This window comes from Grammomys surdaster, unplaced genomic scaffold (assembly GCF_004785775.1).
Source record: "Grammomys surdaster isolate TR1022 unplaced genomic scaffold, NIH_TR_1.0 289827, whole genome shotgun sequence".
Lineage (NCBI taxonomy): Eukaryota > Metazoa > Chordata > Mammalia > Rodentia > Muridae > Grammomys > Grammomys surdaster.
In genome coordinates, this window is record NW_021625504.1 from 721 (window position 1) to 6,055 (window position 5,335).

The window sequence follows — 5,335 nt, forward strand, 5'->3', positions numbered from 1 at the left end:
GAAGGGACATTGGAAGACTTTCTGTGCCTCAGAGTGGCCAAAACTTGATGTGGGATGGCCACCTGAGGGGACTTTTGACGCGACTACTATTTCTGCAGTAAAAGCTACTATTTTTCAGGAAGGACCAGGGTCACATCCCGATCAACAGCCATACATCGTGGTTTGGCAGAACCTGATCCAGAATCCCCCTCCGTGGGTGAGACCATGGGTTAAGAGACAGCCAGGCTCCCGAGCCCTGGCTCTCTGCAGTTCCGGGCCTAAAACGCCCAAACCAAAACCAAAACCGGACTCGGAAACTAAAACTCCGCCTAAGATCTATCCCGAGATAGAGGAGCCACCTGAGTGGCCAAGTCCGCCACTGCCCCCCCCCTTATCATCAACCACCACAGGCTCCCCCGGCCTCGGCACCGAGTCCAGAACTACAGGGAGCAGCCGGGGCCGGGGGGCTGGCAACTGGCACTCGGAGCCGGAGAGGGTTGAGTCCGGAAGGACCCGACTCCACTGTTTCTCTACCTCTCCGAGCTATAGGTCCGGCACCTACCGAGCCGAATGCAGTCCAGTTCCTACAATACTGGCCCTTCTCTTCATCTGATCTGTTTAACTGGAAAGCTAATTATCCCCCTTTTTCAGAGAATCCTACATCCCTGATTGGACTGGTGGAGTCTATAATGTACTCGCACCAGCCCACCTGGGATGATTGCAATCAGCTCCTCCAGACTCTCTTCACAGCCGAAGAGAAAGAGAGAGTTCTTCTGGAGGCCCGGAGAAACATCCAGAATGCTGCGGGACAACTTTTGCAGAATCTAACTCCAGTAGAGATTGATGAGGCTGTTCCCCTCACTCGGCCCCAATGGAACCACAACACAGCTGCAGGTAGGGAAAGGCTGTCCATCTACCGCCGGGCTCTGGTGTCAGGTCTCAGAGGGGCGGCGAGACGCCCCACCAATTTGGCTAAGGTAAGAAAGGTTATGCAGGAGCCAGAAGAAGCCCCCTCTGTTTTCTTGGAGCGCCTCATGGAGGCATATCGCAGATATACTCCTTTTGACCCCACCTCGGAGGGACAGAGGATGTCTGTCATTATGGCTTTTATTGGACAGGCTGCTGCAGATATTAGAAAGAAGTTACAGCGTCTTGAGGGATTACAAGACCTCACAATCAGAGATGTGGTTAAGGAAGCAGAGAAGATCTATCATAAGAGGGAAACTCAGGAAGAAAAAGCAGAAAGAGAGAAAAGAGAAAGGAGTAAGGAGAAAGATGAGAGACAGAGAAGGCAGGAAAAGAATTTGACTAAGATTTTGGCCACAGTTATAGATGAGGGAAGAAGACAGGGAAGAGGAGTTAGGCAGACAGGGAACTTGGGCGAGTATTGGAGGCAGGAGCCAAGGAGACCCAGAAGAGCCAGCCAAGCACTGGACAGAGACCAATGTGCCTATTGCAAGGAGAGAGGACATTGGGCCAGAGAGTGTCCCGCCAAGAAGGGACTTAAGGCTCTGGCCCTAGGTAGCAATGAAGACTAGGGGGGTCAGGGCTTGGCCCCCCTCCCCGAGCCTAGGGTAACCCTGAAAGTGGAGGGGACCCCCATGGACTTTCTTGTCGACACGGGAGCAGAATTCTCAGTGCTCAAGAAACCCCTGGGGAAGTTGAGAAGTAAGCAAACCATAGTTATTGGAGCCACTGGACAGAACTCATATTCGTGGACCACCACGAGAACAGTAGACCTGGGAAAAGGACAGGTGTCTCACTCCTTCCTAGTGATACCTGAGTGTCCTACCCCTTTGCTGGGTAGGGACCTTTTAACTAAGTTAAAGGCACAAATAAGTTTCACCCCCCAGGGGCCAAAGGTGACATGGGACACTATCAAATCCCCAGTGTTAACACTCTCCCTGAAAACAGAAGATGAATATATACTGTTTCAGTCTGACACTCAGGGACATCCTTCATCAGAATTGGAAATGGGACCCTGGTCTCTGTTTACTGAGGCCTGGGCAGAGACTGGGGGAATGGGGATGGCCAAGAATGTACCCCCGATAGTCATTGAGCTCAAAGCTGGTGCTTCTCCAATTGGGGTCAGGCAATACCCCATGAGCAAGGAAGCCAGAATGGGGATACGTCCCCACATTGAAAGACTATTACAACAGGGAATTTTAGTCCCCTGCAAATCTCCCTGGAATACACCTCTGTTGCCAGTAAAGAAACCAGGCACTGGAGATTACCGGCCGGTTCAAGATCTCCGAGAAGTTAACAAACGGGTACTAGATATCCACCCTACGGTACCCAACCCCTACAATTTGCTCAGCTCTCTGCCCCCGGACAGAACTTGGTATTCAGTTCTGGACCTTAAAGATGCTTTCTTTTGTTTGAGACTTCATTCCCAGAGTCAGCCCCTGTTTGCCTTTGAGTGGAGAGACCCAGAGAACGGTAAAGCAGGACAGCTGACCTGGACGAGACTCCCCCAGGGATTCAAGAACTCTCCCACTTTATTTGATGAGGCACTACACCGGGACTTGGCCCCTTTCAGGGCTAATAATCCTCAAGTGACTCTGTTACAATACATAGATGACCTTTTATTGGCCGCTAAGGACCCCCAAGATTGTGAGAAAGGAACAGAACGTCTCCTGGCTGAGTTGGGTAAGTTGGGGTATCGGGCATCTATGAAGAAGGCCCAGCTATGTAAGACTGAAGTGACTTATTTGGGTTACACCTTGAGAGATGGACAACGATGGCTGACTGAGGCCAGAAAGCAGACAGTTATGCAGATCCCAACCCCAACTACCCCTCGTCAGGTAAGAGAGTTTCTTGGGACCGCCGGGTTCTGCAGGCTGTGGATCCCAGGGTTCGCCACCTTGGCGGCACCTTTATACCCCCTGACTAAGGAGCAAGGGGAGTTTACCTGGACAATCGAACATCAGAAAGCCTTTGAGGCTTTGAAAAAGGCTTTATTAGAAGCCCCTGCTTTGGCTTTACCAGATCTAACTAAGCCTTTCACTCTCTATGTTGATGAGAGGAAGGGGGTGGCTAGAGGAGTTTTGACTCAAACCTTGGGTCCATGGAAACGTCCAGTGGCGTATCTCTCAAAGAAGCTAGACCCGGTAGCAAGTGGATGGCCTGTCTGTCTGCGGGCCGTAGCAGCTACAGCTCTACTAGTGAAAGATGCTGATAAACTGACTTTGGGACAGAAATTATCAATAGTGGCCCCTCATGCTCTGGAAAGCATTGTCAGACAGCCTCCCGATCGCTGGATGACTAATGCCAGAATGACTCACTACCAGAGCCTCCTTCTCACCGAACGTATAACCTTTGCCCCGCCGGCTGTTCTGAACCCTGCCACCCTGCTGCCCGAGGCTGACAGCTCCGTGATTCACCAGTGTGAAGAAATACTGGCTGAAGAAACGTCCAACAGACCGGACCTGACTGACAAGCCCTGGCCAGGGGTGAAGACCTGGTTTACTGATGGGAGCAGCTTCGTGGTTGAGGGTAAACGAAGGGCGGGAGCGGCGGTGGTGGATGGGAAAAGGACTGTGTGGGCCTCGGCCCTACCTGAAGGGACTTCAGCACAAAAAGCTGAACTGGTAGCCTTGACCCAGGCCTTGAAGATGGCAGAAGGACAAGGGGTGAATATTTTCACTGATAGCAGGTATGCATTTGCTACCGCTCATGTACATGGCGCCATCTAACGATGGAGAGGGCTATTAACTTCAGCAGGAAAAGAAATTAGAAACAAAGAAGAGATTTTGAGCCTCTTGGAGGCAATTCACCTTCCAAAGAAGGTAGCAATAGTTCATTGTTCTGGCCACCCAAAAGGGACAGACTATATTGCAAAAGGAAACCAAATGGCGGACCTGGAAGCAAAAAAAGCTGCCCAGGGACCCATGATTTTGACCATCAGAACCCAATCAAAGACTCCCAATCCCACTGAGGAACCAGGGACCAAGCCAGTCCTGTCTGAAGAAGAAAGCCTACAGTACCTATCTGGGATCCATCAGTGGACCCACTTGGGGCCCGAAAAGATGATGGAAATAGTAGCCCGGTCTCAGTATAAGATTCCAGGGTTGAAGAAACTAGCGCACAGGCTAGTGCGAGAGTGTAAGGCTTGTGCTTTCACCAATGCCAGCCACCATCAGGAGGTAAAAGGAACTAGACTTCGAGGAGATCAACCTGGTTCTTACTGGGAGGTCGATTTCACTGAAGTAAAACCTACCAGGTATGGTAACAAATATCTCTTAGTATTTATAGATACTTTTTCCGGATGGGTCAAGGCATTCCCAACCAAGAAGGAGACGGCTACTGTGGTGGCTAAGAAGATATTGGAAGAAATCCTACCCAGGTTTGGGGTGTCAAGGGTGATTGGCTCAGACAATGGGCCTGCTTTCATCGCGCAAGTAAGTCAGGGACTGGCCAAACTATTGGGGTTCGATTAGAAATTACATTGTTCATATAGACCCCAGAGTTCAGGACAGGTAGAGAGGATGAATAGAACCCTAAAGGAGACCTTAACTAAATTGACTATAGAGACCGGCGGGGGTGATTGGACAGCCTTGCTCCCACTTGCCCTGTTCCGAGTCAGGAACACGCCCGGAGTCCTGGGACTTACTCCCTTTGAGATTTTATACGGTTCTCCACCTCCCATTTATCAGACCCTTGAGAGTACAACTCGCCCTGATGATGGTTATATTCCCCCTTTTCCTATTCTAGCCCGACTAAAAGCCTTAGAGACTGTGAAAAAGGAAATCTGGGGAACCATAAAGAACTCCTATGCTCCTAAAGAAGATCCAGTACCACACCAGTTCGAGGTCGGAGACACTGTCCTAGTAAGGAGACATCGGACGGGCAACCTTGAGCCACGGTGGAAAGGCCTGTACTTGGTCCTGCTGACAACCCCCACAGCAGTGAAGGTAGACGGCATCGCTGTGTGGATCCACGCCTCGCCTCGCACGTGAAAAGAGCACCTCCGAACTCTCACCAAGATGAATGGACTTTGGAGCGGACTGGTAATCCTCTTAAGTTGCGCCTACGCCGTAGGCCCACAGATGATGGGGAATAATCCACACACTCCCCAAAAACTGACTTGGCAGGTCACCTCAATGACTGGAGAGGTAGTGTGGTCTGCCTCTAAGGTAGCCCCACCGTACACCTGGTGGCCCACTCTCACTCCCGATTTCTGCCAATTAGCAGCTGGATTAGACACCTGGGATATCCCTACCTCAGATCCTCAGAAGTTGCCCCTGGATGCAGGGCGGAGAATTTGCCCAGGAGGCAAATTTGGGTGCGGAGACCCGGAACGCAGATGTGAGCTAGGGAAATTAGATTTTTATGTCTGTCCCAGGGATGGTCGGGA

At 51.1% G+C, this 5,335-nt stretch overlaps 1 pseudogene; it reads left to right on the forward strand.

Annotated features, from left to right (window-relative positions):
• Nucleotides 1-3,254: 3,254 nt before the first annotated feature.
• Nucleotides 3,255-5,083, forward strand: LOC114616122 (annotated as a pseudogene).
• Nucleotides 5,084-5,335: the final 252 nt, after the last annotated feature.